The sequence below is a fragment of the Pelodiscus sinensis genome, chromosome 2, assembly GCF_049634645.1.
Source record: "Pelodiscus sinensis isolate JC-2024 chromosome 2, ASM4963464v1, whole genome shotgun sequence".
Lineage (NCBI taxonomy): Eukaryota > Metazoa > Chordata > Testudines > Trionychidae > Pelodiscus > Pelodiscus sinensis.
In genome coordinates, this window is record NC_134712.1 from 210,037,862 (window position 1) to 210,055,979 (window position 18,118).

An 18,118-nucleotide genomic window follows, 5' to 3' on the forward strand; every position below is an offset into this window, starting at 1 on the left:
GGATCCAATGGCTGGGAGGGGGGCCTTGAGCTGCCTGTGCTTCCATCAGTGCTGCACACACCGGCTTTGGAAGTGGTGGCATCCCAAGTGGAGAGACCTTGTATCCCTGGCTGTTGGGGGAGAGGAGGTGAGGATGTAGGGAGTGTGTGTGAGCAGCACCCACACCTGAACCTGGCAGCGGGTGCTGCCTCAAGCATGCAGGCATGCCCATGTGCGGCACTCTAGAGTCTGTGTGTATGTGTGTGTGTGCGTCCTTGTCCCCAGCCTCCTTCTAGTGGTGGCTTGTGGTGGGAAAGCATCCACCCCCCGGGGGTCAGAAGTGAGTGCGGCCTCCCCAGAGCCTGTGAGCAGGAGCCCAGGGGTGCTCTGGTGCTTCCTCCTGGGGCTGCATGGCACAAACTAGCACTGCACGTGAATCCATGTGTATGGACTGCAACACGATAGCCAAGTCGAGGAGGCTGAGCAACGATCACACCACTGCCTCTCAGTGCCCACCACCCCCACTCTGTGTGAGGAAACTAAGACCACTCACCTGATGATCCCTCCCCAGGCCATGGGGTACTGGCTCCAGGGTGATGGTGGTCATCTTGCTGGCCCTATGCTCCTCCTCCTCCTCCTTCTCATCAGCTGGGTCCCCTGGGCAGGCAGTAACGGGTGTTTTCAGGCCTGAGTCCACCACCAGGGCTGGGCAGGGGCTGCACCGCCCCCCAGAATGCAGTGTAGGTCGTCATAATAGGGGCAGGAGTGGGGTTCTTCCCTAGAGTGTGAGCTGTGCTCCTTTGCCCTGGTGTATGCCTGGCAAAGCTCTTTAACTTTACTCCAGATCTGCTCCAGGGTCCGGGTATGGCCGTTGGTAGCCAGGCTCTTGACCATCTGTCCATAGATGTCTGCATTGTGCCATCTGGAGCAGAGATCCTGGAGGTTCTCCTTGTCACCCCACACCTCGATGAGGGCCAGGATCCCCACCCCAGACCAGGATGGTGCATGCCTCTTGTAGCCCCTGGCAGGCTCCTGGGAGACCTGTGAGTGCTCCCTGGGATAGGCAGAGAGTTCTTGGAGGGGGAGGGTGCTTGTGGCTGTGACATGGTGGCCAGATTTTTGGCACTGTGAGCTGCGCTGTGACTGAAGGCTGTGAGGACCAGCTTCCTGCCACAAGCCCTTCCCCTGTGTCTGCAGCTTTAAGAGCTGCAGGGGAACAGGAACTAAGGAGTCCTGATGAGTGTGGATGGAGTGGCCAGCAGGGCCCGGGGGCCTCTTTTTTTTAAAAAAAAGTCCCTATTCTGCATCCACATACACCCTCTTCCGAAAAAGCTTTTTTGGAAGTGGCTTTATTCCTCGTGGAATGAGGTTTTCCAATGTCGGAAAAAGCCCTCTTTTACCAATTGCTGTGTGGCTACTAGTATTGTTTTTCTGGAGTAACAGCTGTTATTCCAGAAAACCAGTGTAGTATAGACTCACCCTTGGTTGCATAAATATGGGAGTAGTGGTAAGAAGGTGATTTTGCCTCTATATCTGGAATTGGTGAGACCGAGATAGAATACTGCAGCCCATTTTGGTGTACATATGTTTAGAAAGATGTTAACAAATTTGGGACAGTGCAGAAAAGAGCCACATAAATGATCTGAGTGTTGAAGAAAATGCCTTCAAGTGACTCCATTTAGCTTATCAAAAAGAAGGCTGAGAGGAGACTTGTGTAAATACTTTCTTGTGGTAAAAATACTGAGTATTCAAAGACTCTTAATCTAGTAGAAAAAAGCATAACAAAAATGTATGGCTGGAAATTAAAGCCAGACAAAGCTAGATTGGAACACCGTGTTGGCGAACGGTCAGAATGGCCACTGATGTGAAGATTTTAGGGCTCTTATGCAACCCCCACCACTCTCTATCTATAGCAACAAATGTTGAAGAAGAAAGAAGGAAGCCAAGGATGACAAAAATAGAAAGAATTTCCATCCCATTTCAAATATTTTTAAAATTTCCATGTAATGTTTGGCATTTACAGATGATGATTAATTGCTCTGTAAATATAAATTAGATGGAATAAATACAGAGACAGTGGGGGCAGCTAAACTTATTGATCATAATACAGATATGAAGCTGGTTTCTTTTGAGGTACAATCACATTACACAGTGCTATTTTCTGTTCCCTGAAACACACATTTCGGTTTTATCCCCTTTATCTCCCTCAAGGACCCCAACGCCAATTGATTTCCAGAAACTGTGATCAAGATTTTCATTTGTTTTCTTCCTCTTTCTACAGGAATCAGCTAACGGGTTGGTCTTACTCTGAAAATGATATTTGAATTCACAAGTCCCTAAAGGATGACATCTGTAAGTAAAATAAAACCAACTGTGAATTGATTGATAGTCTGAATCTACTTAGAGAAAACTTTCAAGATTGTTCATTTATTTATATGATTCCCCAAATTGTGGTTCAAAGCCAGCCAGATGATTATGTTACATAGTTCTACCCTCCTTCAAATACTATGATTTCTCCTGCTCTTGGAACTGATATTTATTTAGCTTTGGTCTTTGTGTTTAGTACTGAACAACAATTTGTAGCAAGCCACCTGATGAAAATCTCAGTATGAATTGTTTGAGGGCAGACCATCAGAGCTGTCAAGATCACTTCAATTTGAGGAACATAGTATAGGATTTATCTGACTACATTTTTCAACTATCCAGCTAGGCCAATATTAAACTAATCACAAATAACAAAGGAGATATGAAATCAAAGCATGTAGGAGATATCAGTATACTCCATCATGTATTGTTATTTCTATTATTTTATGAGTAGCATCTTTAAAGTATGAATTAAGGGTCAAGGCAACATTATGCTAGATACAATATATATACAAATAAAAAAACCCTAAAGAAAAAACAGCCAGTGGCCCAAAGAACTTACAGTCCAAGGGTATGTCTAGACTATAGGGTTTTTTTTCGAAAAAAGCAGCCTTTTTTCCAAAAAACTTCCCCTGCATCTAGACTGCTGCCGCATTCTTTTGAAAGTAAATCAAAAGAACTCGGCAGTTTTTTTGACCACAGAAAACCTCATTTTACGAGGAAGAACGCCTTTTTTTGGAAGTGCTCTTTCGAAGAAAGGTGCTATGTAATGCAAACTGTGCTTTTTCGAAAGAGAGCATCCAGACTGAGTGGGTGCTCTCTTTCAAAAAAGTGGCTTGCTTTTTTGAAAGAATCGGTTGTAGTCTAGACGCTCTTTTTCGAAAGTATCTTTCAAAAAAGCCTCTTTCGAAAGAGGCTTGAAGTCTAGATGTAGCCTAAATTATGACAGGAGGTAACAGGTTTTAAAGGGGGGATTTGAGGAAGGCCAAAGTAGTGGCTATGGGGGCTTTAACAGGAAGGTTTTTCCCCACTTAGGAAGACTAGTAAAATTAAAGTGAAGATAGTAGTGGCCCTGAATCCTTCAATCTGCTTGACCATTAGCTAGGATGATTGTCGAGATGGGAGATCCATATTGCAACTCTTTTCTGCTATTTCCAAGAGTTTAATCCAAAGATCATTAAAGTCAATGGGAGTCCTTTAAGTCACTTCATTGGGCTTTGGATCAACCATAATTGAGTGGGAATCCTTAAATGAGCATGTTTTGATTTCCTACTCCTTTGCTAAGGATGTTTGTTGCATGGCTCACAAACACCAAGTCTGACTCTCCTCCTGGTCATCTGCTGAGCTGGTTTGCAAATAAGGAAAATAAATGTGCAAAGGAGCCAGAAATTTTCTCTCTGCTTTCATTATAAAGTTATGCAAAGTAAAATTCTAAAATATCTTGTATTCTATTTGTGTTCATTTTTAAAGTACAAGTATGTGCAGCAAGGACTAGAGGAAACAAAAATAGGGACCTGGATCCATTCAGCCCACAATTCCATCCATAAAACAATCCCGGATAACTCCATCAATGATCTGCAAAAGGGCATTCCCATAACTAATGCATATTATGATACAAAGTAAAGGATAATATCCTTACATTTAAGGGGAATCATGAAGCCTCAGTGGCTGAGCTGAAACCCAGAAATCTGACTGTGACTCTCTGAGTCACAATCTGGCCTCTGCATCCCACTCTACATTGGCTCAGCTGCACTGCCAGAGCATTGGAAGGGGGAGCCATGTTCACACCCATTCTTAGCCCTTGCTCATGCACCTGACAGTTGCCATGTTCTGCAAGAGGCACACTATCCCAGAAATAGCATGCGCCCAGTAAACATTGGCATAATAGAGCCCTCATTCTACAGGAAAATCTGTTCATTTACAGGATTGTAAATTATGGATTGTGACTTTTTTCTGAGTTCTTTTTAAAGCTTTTTATTATGATTATATGATGATAATGATGACGATAAAAGCTGTTTCAGCAAGCATGAGGTCAGAAGAGTGTATTTTTTCCTCACTTCATTGAAATAGCTGAGGGTTTTGCTTACTTATTACTATTGTAAAAGCTATATTGTTGAAATGAGGCAAAAAAGTGTTTCTTTTCCTCTTTCAACAGAACATAATTCCTGTCACTGGCAGCTGTAAGTTGCCAGCATAATAGATGTTGTGGTAGCACGGGAAATAGAAACTAGGAGCAAATAATTGCAGAGGTGGTTTTCAAAGAATGTGGGAAAACATTTGTCCTACATTCCACAGATAACTGGGGAATATATTGCCTGGGTTTCAAGAAAGGGGGCTATTTTCAATCTTTCAAAACCACCACAAAAGATAAACAAAGAAAATACTGGGGAAATGTTTGAAGGTTTCTGTGGTGGAACTCAGGATATGGAAATGATATACTCTATGTAATGGCTGCACTAATGGTTTCCAGTATTCTCTGTTCTCCAACATGTTGTGGGATCTTGGAAAGTGACTAAACTTTTAACTCAGTGATACTTCATTAACTACTCTAGCGCTAGTGGATGTTGCTTTTACAAAACCTGATTTTAAAAACCTTTAGAAATTTAAGGGGATAAGTTTCATGCTAATTTATCCATTTTATGTCAGCATAACTCCACTGATTTAAGTGGAGAGTCACCCATGTATTTCACCTCTAACAAAGCAAAATTAGGCCTCTGAAATCAGTATGAATGTCTAAAAACAATTAAGTCACTTCTCTTAAGGAATAAACTGAACTGAGAATCCTGGCATAGCAGCTCAGCTCAAGAGGGAAGAGTAGCAAGAAACTCACTATGGAAAATGGATTTATGTAACTCTGAATAACTTAGCAGGAGTGTTGTGAGCAAGACACGAGAAGTCATTCTTCCGCTCTACTCTGTACTGTTTAGGCCTCAATTGGAGTATTGTGTCCAGTTCTGGGAATCACATTTCAAGAAAGATGTGGAGAAACTGGAGAAGGTCTAGAGAAGAGCAACAAAAATGATTAAAGGTCTAGAGAACGTGACATATTTAGGAAGACTGAAAGAATTGGGCTTGTTTAGTTTGGAAAGGAGAAGACTGAGAGGGTATGTGATAGTGGTTTTCAAGTATCTAAAGGATGTTACAAGGAGGAGAGAGAAAAATTGTTCTCCTTGGCCTCTGTTGATAGGACAAGAAGCAATGGGCTTAAACTGAAACAAAGGAGATTTAGTTTGGACATTAGGAAAAACTTCCTAACTGTCAGGCTGTGTCTAGACTGGCCAATTTTTCCGGAAAATCAGCCGCTTTTCCAGAAAAACTTGCCAGCTGTCTACACTGCCCGCTTGAATTTCCGCAAAAGCACTGACTTCCTACTGTAAGAAATCAGTGCTTTTTGCGGAAATACTATGCTGCTCCTGTTTGGGCAAAAGTCCCTTTTGCGCAAAAGGGCCAGTGTAGACAGCTGAGATTTGTTTTCCGCAAAAAAGCCCCGATCGCGAAAATGGGGCTTTTGCTTTTGCGGAAAAACGTCCGTGCCAATCTAGATGCTCTGTTCTGAAAATGCTTTTAACGGAAAACTTTTCCGTTAAAAGCATTTCTGGAAAATCATGCCAGTCTAGACATAGCCCCAGAGTTGTTAAATGCTGGAATAAATTGCCTAGGGTGGTTGTGGAATCTCCATCACTGGAGATATTTAAGAGCAGGATTGATATACACCTGTCAGGAACAATCTAGACAGTGCTTTGCCCTGCCATGAGTGCAGGGGACTGGGCTTGATGACTTCTCAAAGGGTATGTCTATACTTGCAGCCTAATTCGAAGTAGGGCTGCAAATGTAGGCATTCAGAATTGCAAATCAAGCCCGGGATTTAAATATCCCATGCTTGATTTGCATCTTCCCGGTCGGCCGCCATTTTTTGAAACTTACAAGCCCGAAGTAACTGCCCCCGTCTACACATGGCAGTGAAACGGGAGTTCGAAATAAAGCCCTAGTTCAAACTACCTGTTATTCCTCCTGCAATGAGATTTAACAGGTAGTTCGAACTAGGGCTTTATTTCGAATGACTGTTTCACTGCCGCGTGTAGACGGAGGCAGTTACTTCAGTCTTGTAAATTTCAAAAATGGCACCCGGCCAGGAAGATGCAAATCAAGCACGGGATATTTAAATCCCGGGCTTGATTTGCAATTCCGAATGCCTACATTTGCAGCCCTAGTTTGAATTAGGCTGCAAGTGCAGACATACCCAAAGTCCTTTCTAGTTCTATGATTCTATGTCCTTCAAAAACCATTTTCTGGTTTGCTGGATATAATGCTGCTTTGAAAGCAATGGGAAAGGTGAAGATCATTTCTCTTTAAGAGTTAGCCTGTCACTCAGCTCTCTCTCTCTTCTTAAAGCAACGCCGATCAGTGGATGTATTTACCCAGAGAGGTTTTAGATTTGTTTCTAGCGTCTCGCCTTCCAAGTTGGATTGGCTATTTACTTCAATAAAGAATCATGTGTCTGATACACTGGCTTCAGATTCCTTCATCAGAACACTAAAAAGAACACAACAGAAATGCTTTCAAACAGCATGGCCTTGGTCATGTACAATGGAGTGCTTTAAACGGGTTAGATGGCAAAACACACAAGAAGCTATTTCTGTTCACACTACCGCAGTCATTCTAAAAAGGAATTATTTAAGTAATTTGAAGCACAGAAGTCAGTTTTCTTCAAAAGACTGACTGCTTGGGGAGCAATATGCCTCCATTGTGACTGATATGCTCTATATGTAATGGCTACCCTAGACAGAGACAGCCATTTCAGTTACCCTCTCTCCATTTTTAAAAACATATTAAGACTTTACCTCAAAGCTGGTTTTTAGTTGTACTGTGGTTGGCCTCCAATTTATTCCCTTCCTCCCTACTGCAACCTTGCTCTTTATGAGTTGAGCAATAACTTACACAAAACATATTGCACAAGGTGAATATGGGATTTCTGAAGGAACATAACAATGTATCCTGGTTGTTAGCAAACAAATTACAACAGAGATAAGAATGTGCTTTTGGAAAGACGAGAACAGGCTTTGTTCAAACATTAAAAAGTCATTTTCAGAAAATGTTTGAATTTGGAAAATTGTAGTATGAATGATGAAAGTTATAGAAAAAGAGTCATTCAGAACCAAGGATTAACTGTTATGCACCCTTGGTAAAAGAGGCCATTCGTACTAAATAACAAATAATACCAGCAGCCATGTGGCTGTGAGTGTGTCATCCCTCACCACAGTAGATTATCTCTCTTATGAGCCTAAAATAAAAGTACTGGAGGGCCGAGATGTGTAAAGTGCCTTGAGAGGCATAACTGGGCTGGGGTAGTAAGAGCTTTTCATTCACCTGGGCTATTTGGGCTTCAGTTACAATTATAAGAGTCTTGCCTTGGCATTCATCTGGGTATGGGACTTCGATGTGGCCAGAGAGGGGCTTCTTGAATTCTTTTTGCTTATTAGGAATTTAGTGGTATCTTCTAAAATCTAACAGGGGTTGTGCCTAGAGAGAATTCTCTGGAGGCAGTTTGTCTTGTAGTGTCTTTTCCTAGAGAGATATTTACTAGAAACTTTTCCCCTTGTTGTCTAGTTGCTTATGTCTCGTGGAGAGGAACTTATTTCTAGGATAGTATTTTTGTTGGGTTTTAAAGGCATGTTTTATTATTGCTTGGTTCGTGATTAAATGTTTTCACAAAATAAACACTCCAACCTATACCAGCCCTAGCCCTGGTCCTTCCTAATCTACTTCATATCTTACCCCAAATATGTAATATTAGGAATCTGTCCTGCTCCCATTGTAGGAAACATTAAAGTTCTTCTTGGGCTATTGATAAAACTGCATTTGAAATTATGGTTCATCATGGGATGATATCCTTAGTCTCTGTTTGCCAAAAGCTGGGAATGGTCACAGAGGATGGATCAATTGGTGATTACCTGTTCTGTTCATGCCCTCTGGGACACCCGGCATTGACCACTGTTAGAAGACAGGATACTGGGCTAGATGGACATTTAGACAGTCCCAGTATTGGTCTTCTTATGTTCTAACATTCTTATTAGTTTACATTCAATGTCATATATTAGAATTCTATTACTATTGAAAATAATAAGGGTAACGGTGTTAGTGAGTGTGATCTGGAAACATCGTAAGTTCAGATAAACCTGCTATGCTGTTGAATTAACTGTATTAACTGTTATTGCTTACTTTTTTGTTCTGCTTCCATTGAAAGAAGAAGATAGGATGAAAGTGCTAAATAATAATGCTGCTCAGCATGATGATGGAAATGGATGTAAGGAAGATCATGCCTGACTGAATATGACAGTAAAGTTCAAAATATTGACTGAGCTTTTGGAAGTTTGAGGAAATTATTCATTATCCATAATAGGGGAACGTGAGAGTACTGTAGACAATTAGCTTATGTCAAGTTTCGGCAATTCTCTTCAATAACTATTTTGCTGTTGGTGCAAAAATGATTATTTCTTGGATCATCTAGTCCTGGAACCCACAAGCAGAGAGACAATTCTTTATTTTGTCCTATGTAGAACACAGGATCTGGTCCAATGGATAATTATAGCTGGATTACTTGGTAATAATGACCATAATATAATTAAATGTAACATCCTGTGGTGGGAAAAATATCACAGGAACCCAACACTGTAGTGTTTAATTTCAGAATGAGGGACGACACAAAAATAAGGAAGCTAATTAAACAGAAATTAAAAGGTACAGTGCCCAAAGTGAAATTCCTGCAACTTTCATGGAAACTTTTTAAAGGCACCATAATAGAGGCCCAATTTAAATTTATATACCCCCCCCCCCAAAAAAAAACGTAGTAAGAGAATCAAAAAAATTCTACCATTGCTAAACAACAAAGTGAAAGAAGCAGTCAGAGGTAATAAAGCAAAATGCAGGACAATGTAGCACTTTAAAGACTAACAAGATGGTTTATTAGATGATGAGCTTTCGTGGGCCAGACCCACTTCCTCAGATCAAATAGTGGAAGAAAATAGTCACAACCATATATACCACAGGATACAATTAAAAAAAATGAACACATATGAAAAGGACAAATCACATTTCAGAACATGAAATGTTCCTTCCCCCCCCCCCCCCCGCATTCTCCTCCTGTTCTGAAATGTGATTTGTCCTTTTCATATGTGTTCATTTTTTTAAATTGTATCCTGTGGTATATATGGTTGTGACTATTTTCTTCCACTATTTGATCTGAGGAAGTGGGTCTGGCCCACGAAAGCTCATCATCTAATAAACCATCTTGTTAGTCTTTAAAGTGCTACATTGTCCTGCATTTTGCTTCAGCTACCCCAGACTAACACGGCTACATTTCTATCACTATTCTACATTCAGAGGTAATAAAGGCATCCTTTAAAAGATTGAAGTTAAATCCTAATGAGGAAAGTAGAAAGGTGAATAAACTCTGGCAAATCAAATGTACAAATATAATTAGGAAGTTCAAAAAAGAAGTTGAAGAACAGTTTGCCACAGATTCAAAAAGCAATAGCAATTTTATAAAAGTACATCAGAAGCAGGACACCTCATAAACCATCAGTGGGGATAGTGGATGATCAAAGTTCTAAAGCAGAACTGAAGGACGAAAAGGCCACTACAGAGAAAATAAATGAACTCTTTGCAACGGTCTTCATGGCTGAGGATATGAGGGAGATTCCTAAACCTGAGCCATTTTTTAAAAGCGACAAATCTGAGGAACTGCTGCAGATTAAGGTGTCATTAGAAAATATTTTTGGAACAAATCAATAAAGTAACCAGTAATAAGTCACCAAGACCGGATGGTATTCACTCAAGAATTCTGAAGGAACTCAAATGTGAAGTTGCAGAACTACCTACCGTAGGTGGTAACCTAATTTAAATCAGCTGCTGTACCAGATGACTGAAGGATAGCTAATTTGATGCCAATTTTTAAAGAGGACTCCAGAGGTGATCCCGGCAAATACGGTTAAGTAAGCCTAATTTCAGTACCTGGCAAACTGGTTGAAATGTAGTAAAGAACCAAATTTTTGGACACATAGATGAACATAATTTGTTGGGGAAGAGCTAACATGGCTTTTGGAAAGGGAAATCATGCCTCACCGGTCTACTAGAATTGCCTGAAGGGATTAACAAGAATGTGGACAAGGGGGATCCACTGGATATAGGGTACTCAAGTTTTCAAAAAGACTTTGACAAGGTCCCTCACCAAAGGCTCTTTAGCAAAATAAGCTGCCATGGGATAAGAGGGAAGGCCATCTCATAGATCGGTAACTGGTTAAAAGACAGGAAACAAAGTGTAGGAATAAACAGTCAGTTTTCAGAACAGACAGTGGTATCCCCCAAGGGTCTGTACTGGGGCCAGTCCTATTTAACATATTCTTAAATGATCTGGGAAAAGTGAGGAATTAGAATTTGCAGATGATACAAAACTACTCAAGATAGTTAAGTCCCAGGCAGTGACTAAGCAAATGGTGGGAGGACACAAAGGGAGCACCAGCCAAAGGGAGCAGAATAACCTCTCCCCATGCTCCCCAAGGATAGTCTTAAAGAAAGTGTGCAAGGTGCATGAAGAGTAGAAAGATTAGACCCAGTTTCTCAAAGCAGATGACTCCTTCAATGTTGAATACTTCTTTTGGACTAGCTCACAGGCACAGAGTATGGGACTACCTGGGATGATCTGAGGTAGACTCAGAACTTTCATACCAGAAAGTCCACATTGTTGGTGGAAGGAGTAGCCAAAAATCTCAAAGAAACCAAAGAATAATTATCCCTTTCACCTTTTCTTGTGGTTTTTATTTTATTTTTATTACTATAAAATTATGGAAATAACACATTGTCTATAACATTAATGTCCTTAAATATTTCCAGCTGATCACCATATCATTTCCCATAATATTTTAATGCAGAAATAACTATAGAAAAACTCTTTTGTATCTTGCAATCTATATTTGCAGTTACACCTGCCAGTATAATTTCTTAGGAATACTTTCTTTCCAGTTAGACAATAACAGCATTTAATCAGAAGAGATTTTTAAAATATAAAACATAGCTTCATGCTGTCGATTCATTTCTTACAATGAGATACTAATGAAGCTCAATCTATTTTGCCAATTAAAGAGAAAATTCAGAGGCAACTTGATGAGTTATAAGTATCTACACAGGGAAAAAATATTAGACACTGGATGTTTCTTTAATTTATCAGACCAAGGCATAACAAGGTCCCATGTTGGTAGTTAAAGGTAGAAAAATTCAAATGGGAAATATGGCACACATTTCCAACTAACAACAGAAAAAGCTTACCCAGTGGACTCTGCATCACATATGAGGTCTTTAAAGACTAGATGTCTTTATAAGAGAAACAATCAATGACAAACTCTCCATTGACTTCAGTGGGTCTAGGTTTTCATCCATGCTCAAATTCAACTGTACACTTTTGGGCTTGCTATGGAAATTACTGGGAGAAATGTTCTAGGCTGTATTAGGAAGTCTGACTAGTTAGCATATTGTTCCTTTTACCCTTAAACCAGTGGTCCCCAACCTTTTGGGGCTGCCGGGCACCCGGGGATGGGCCTCACATGTTCTACGTGCCCAGGGTGGGAGCCGCACATGCACCGGGCACCCAGGGCCCGGGGTGCAAGAATGGCTCAGGCCAACCCTGGTCACTAGGCAGGCACACACAAATGCCCCGGCGAGCGACATGGCACCCGCCGCCACCGCGTTGGGGACCACTGCCTTAAACTATACGGCTGTGTCTACATTGGCATCCCTTTCCAGAAAAGGGATGCTAATGAGACACTTCGGAATTGCAAATCCACGGGGGATTTAAATATCCCCCGCAGCATTTGCATTTACATGGCGGACGCTTTTTTCCGGCTCGGGGTTTTTGCCGGAGAAAAGCGCCAGTGTAGACGCGATTTTCCGGAAAATAAGCCCTTTTCCAGAGGATCCCTTATTCCTACTTGAGTAAGATCCTGGGCTTGAAAGTAGGAATAAGGGATCCTCCGGTAAAGGGCTTATTTTCCGGAAAATCGCGTCTACGCTGGCGCTTTTCTCCGGCAAAAACCCCGAGCCGGAAAAAAGCGGCCGCCATGTAAATGCAAATGTCACGGGGGATATTTAAATCCCCCATGGATTTGCAATTCCGAAGTGTCTCATTAGCATCCCTTTTCCGGAAAGGGATGCCAATGTAGACACAGCCTACCAGTCTATGAATACCTCCGGTTTTCTCATACATCATAAGTAGAGCTGAGTGGAAAATAGTTTGCTTATCCTGTGAAATTTTTTGAGATTTTAATTTATTTTCCATTCTGGATCAAGATGAAAGCCAGACTTTGAGATTTTTTTTTTTAAATACAACAGTGCCACCCCCATGACAGCCAGCTGGTTAGAGCACTCACTTCAGATGTGGAAGTTTGAGTCCCTACGCTGCCCGATTCAGACCAGGGACTTGAATATGGATCTCCTACATCCCTAGTTATTGGCTATTCTGGGATGGGTCTCTTTCTTGTTGGAACTGTTCCATGTTGTATAAACATTTAAAAGTTTACTGAAGCAGAGGCTTGAACCTAAGTTTCCAACATCCCCTAGGGCTAGCCTACCCACCAGGTAGAAGTTAATAAGAACATAAGAATGGTCATACTGGGTCAGACCAATGCTCCATCTAACTCAGTATCCTGTCTTCTGATAGTGGCCAGTGCCAGGTGCTTCAGATAGAATGAAAAAACTCCAGACAATAATTGAATGATCTATCCCCATTCATCTACTCCCAGATTCCGGCAAAGAGAGTCTAGGGGCTCTCAGAGAAGGGGATTGTGTCTCAGCCATGTTGGCTAGAAGCCATTGATGGACCTATCCTCCATGAGCCTATCTATCTATTTTTTGAGTGCTGTTATAATCTTGGCCTTCATAACATCCCCTGGCAACATGCTCCAAAGGCTGACAATGCATCATGTGAAGAAATACTTCCATTTGTTTGTATTAAACCTGCTGCCTACTAATTTCATTGCGTGATCCCTGGTTCTTCTGTAATGTGAAGTGGTAAATAACACTTCCTTATTCACTTTCTCTACACCAGTCATGATTTTATAGCCTTCTATTATATCCCCTTTTAGTAATTGCTTTTCTTTTCCAATCGGAAAAGTCCCAGTCTTTTTAATTTCTCTTCATCTGGAAGCTGTTCCAGACTCTTAATCTTTTTTGTTACCCTTCTCTGAACCTTTTTTCAATTCTAATATAAAATATAAATATGATATAATAACGAGGCTGTTAAATCAAGGTAGTAGCATTAAAATATTCCTAATAGTGTCTTATCTTCAGAGCAAGCATGTCCTCTAGTTACATAAAGATAAAACAATCACCTAGTTGTACATCATCTTGGAACGAAGATCCCAAGAGATTCTTTGACAGAAGAGTAATGGAGTGTAAGTGATTGGCCTGGTAAATCAGGGAACTCAGAAGCTAGAGTGAACATTGGGAAAGATCAGTGCATTAGAGCAGAAAAAGGGCCTAGGTAACAGACAGAGGGGTAAAAAAGACATCATGAGGCATAGTTTTGATGATTACTCCTCTCTGTTTGGTCAGGAAGTGTTTAGACTAAATTCAGAGGATAGTTTTGGGAAGGTGGGGGAGTCTGAGATTAGACAGACATGCAATGAATTTCCACATTTAAATTTTTTTGTCCAGTCATAACTCAAAAGAGCTCTGGCTAACAATTTCAAGAAGTCTGTGCTTCTCGGTTAGTAATCCATCACTCACAGTTGTCTCTAGGCACCAAACACAAGATTCAGGCTTTAATATTGATTATATTTTTGGTTCCATTTTGTGTGTGCGTGTGTGTGTGGGGGGGGGTAGTTTGTCTTTCTTCAAGGAGACAGTATATGAAAAGGGAAGAAGACTTACCAGCCAAAAGGTCACTGCTTCTGTCTCCCATGGAAGCTCTGGTGTAGAGCTACATTTATCCTTTTTAAATCTATAATTCTCTGCAATACATCTTTGGTTATTTTACCATTAATCTTAGAAACTGTGATATTTATAAATCCTGTGCTTACTGTAATAAACAGGCAAGCTGACAGCCACGCTGAGCCCCTGGACATGGTCTGTGTGTGGGCAACTCCACACTCCTGAAGGGGCAAGGTCTTTGGCAGAAGGGGTGGGGCTGGAGCAGCCAGCTCTCAGTTCTTTCCAGAGCTCATCATGCTGGCTTCCCCCAACCCTCAGAACTGCCTGGAGCATGCCGCATGGCATTCCAGTAGTCATTTAAAAGCTGTGGGGTCGGGGTGCAGTAGCAGCAGTGGCAGTTGGAGCCATAGTTCCCTCGAAGGTGCGAACCTGTGCAGCCATGCACAAAAAATTCTCTGCCCACCCACCTCCCTTGCAGAGCCACACAGCAGTGTGCCAGTGGCAAGTGAACTACTGTTGGTGCCGGTGGTGGGTGGGCGAGTGGTGGCTCAGCCAGGCAGCTCTTTGCTGTCTCTGAATCCCCAGGACTGCGGCCAGGGCTCTGGCAAGAACTGGCTGAGCTGCAGCAAAAGCTGGCAGGGAGCTATTTAAAGAGCTGGCAGGGACCTGGGTTGCAATAGGACAGTCCCTGTAAGAAAAGTTAAGTTACTTTCACCACTGGAGAAGAGAACACAACAAAAGCCATGTACATGGTTGGGGTAGTCTAGCACAGTGTTTCTCAACTTTTTTTTTATAAAGTACCCCTTTAAAAATTATAAGTACCCCCAGTACCTACAGTGTTCAGACACACGCATTTTTTTCTACTATTGCAACACATTTGTTTAAACAACTTAATCGTAGCCAGGCATATGATGACATTTTTGGGTGTAAAAAGTACAAAAATAATAAAGCGCTGTAAAACTTAAAACAAAAATTTAGTTTTCTCCAAATTTCAGTTGTGTTGACGTATCCCCCTGATGTCTCTCAAGTACCCTTATGGGTACTCGTACCACTGGTTGAGAAACACTTGTCTAGCACGTGCCGTCAGGGTACCATGACTTAAGAGGGATGGAGGCTGATAGAGATTTTCTAACATGCAAGGCAGAATCTGTGCCTCTTACCAGGCGCAGTATTACCAAACTCAGGCATTTAAAAATCACAAGTCAGGTGTCCAAAAATTCATGAGCTAGCACTCAGAAAGGTAGAAATCTCAGAAAAGACACCAGAAATGAAATTATGTTGGGCCTGGCCATAGATGAGAGACTGGACTTGGCTGTAATCGGTGCTTGAAGTGGTAGGCAAAACAGCTAAAAAACTGGGTGGTTGTCCCCAACCTTCTAGTGAGTTGCCTTTCCCTTCTGCCTTGGGGGTGCAGAGCTTTCCTGAGTGAAAGATGCATTGCAGCACTGCTCAGCACCTGGGCCCTCTGCAGCCCACACAGCACAACCTGCTGCTGCACTGTCGCCCTGTGCAGACAGCAACAACATGGCCCAGGCACTGGGTGGGGGGTAAACAGGGCAGGGACCTGCTCATGGGGAGGGAGTGATGTTGACTTTCACAGCAGTGTGCCACAGGCTCCCAGTGCTGCTGCAGAGGGAGGAAAGGAGCACTCTGCCCGGGATGCCACCTGGCTGTGCCAGTGCGTGTGCATGCTATTAATGCAGAATTATGCAGTGTGGCCATTTTACACGCCAGTGGCACAAAGCTACCCTAAAGGCAGTGCCCTCACTTCTCTAGTTGGGTCTTACCTCCAGTGTAGGTAGGGGACTCCCTATCTTGCTTCGAGCCAATGAAATGGCTCTGTAGTGCTCCCCTTGAAGCTCCCAAGATAGGAGCATTTTGGAGGAAAACTAGAGCAGGGCTGCAGTGTGCTTATTCTTGGCCTCCTATAACTTTTATGGAACTGTGGGCAGAGCAAACTTAGATCTGTCTGAGGCTAATTTAACATACAACAGCAACTGGATTTGTTTCTGGCAAGATGGAAAACACAGAAGGCACAAAGGGGGGTTAGATCCATCTTTCATTCTTTCAGCAGTCCTGCACTGATGCGCTGTGGTCATGCCTATTGGGTATCCTAATAAAAGTTGAGAGATACTGTAGTTCAAACTTTTCTGCTGGATCTCATACTTCTGATATTGCTAGCAAACTCTCCAACATCCTTTTGGTGTTTTGAATTCCGTGATCATAGAATCATAGGACTGGAAGGGAGATCATCTACTCTACATGTAGCTGGGGAGGCTCTGGCGAGGGCTATAAACAGAGGAAATTGGCTACTGAAAATTTTGCAGTATTAATTTTCTTTTTATTTGACTTCATATTAAATAAATATTTAAAGTCATGCACCTTGTTAATTATCCCTTGCTTTAGTATCTTTATTCCATAACATTTTACAATATATATATATATATATATATATATATATATATATATATATATATATATATATATATATATATTTGTTAATAAGTTGGGTGCCTGGGTGGTACACATTCGAACAAGCGCACATGACCTCAATACTGGTGCATCCACTCACAGATGGAAAATCATAGAGGGAACACTGGCCAGAGCCCTGGGCCCTTTAGAATCACCATACCCAGGGGAAGTTGCTCCTAGCCCCTCCTCCTGTCAGCGGGCCTGGCTACAAAGTTTGCTGGGCTTATAAATGCAGACTGCCACACTGCAAACTTCATAAGTTTCATGCTGCCCACTATTCCACTTTCACTATCCAGAAGTTATAAACTCCATGCTCCTGGGGCAGCTTCCAATGTCTTCAAGAGCAAACCACAGCCTACACTACAGAGCTTTAAAAGCAGTATCTACACTGCAGTGAGAGGTATAACTGCAGTTCATGTAGGCATACTAGCTTTAATCTAGCTAATTTGGCTGAAAATAACAGTGAAGTTAAAACAATATGGACCCTTGTGCAATTTGCATAAGCACACCTCAAATCCCGGGTATGTACAACTGTCCCAGATGACTGATGAGGAGTTTTGGGCATATAAGAACTGTAGAATTGGGCTGTAAATCACATTCCCAAGTAAGCCGCTGAAAACCATGCTTCCATATCATTACAAGTCTGCCATCAGTTCAGTGTAATGTAATCATGTATTTGTTGTGATTGTGGAATTACATTTTGTTTCTTTCTTTCTTTTGTTACAACAACACCATCAAGCATATCACAAAGAAAAAATGATCAGCCCCAGCAGATACTGATAATGTATCATTTCCCACTTTGCTATTTGAAATCAATTGTATAACACAAAAAAATAAAATGCACCCAAGCATATAATAAACATAAGAGAAAGATAATTTAGATATTGCTTAGAACACACAAGCAGTGTGGCACGTTTCTAACTCACCGTGGCAACCTTGTTAGGAACATCATCACTTAATTACGGCTAGAACACATAGGAGAATGCTATTGTGCAAGAAAGTGTAGTATTAAAGCTGACATCTTAGGGTTAGCAAAAATCTGCCATATGAAGACGGCTCATCCTGATTCTTAATAAAACCTGAACCTATCAGATGAAGAATTATTTGTCTTCTGCCTCCTTTCCTTGTTACATGCAGGTCATTTTGGTCTTTGCTAGGAACCTTTTGCAGTTATATAATGAGACATCCTGTCAGAATGATCTCTGCTCATAATTAACTGTGTGCCGCAGGCTCAAACACCTTTCATAATTTGATTGAACTTGTTAAACATCTGCTGAGGATTTCCAAAGCTGAAGTACTTTGTTCTCTTAGGCCTAAGGAGAAACAAAGGCTGCAAAAAAAAGTATCTTACTATGTGGGAACATAATAGAGAACAAACTTTATG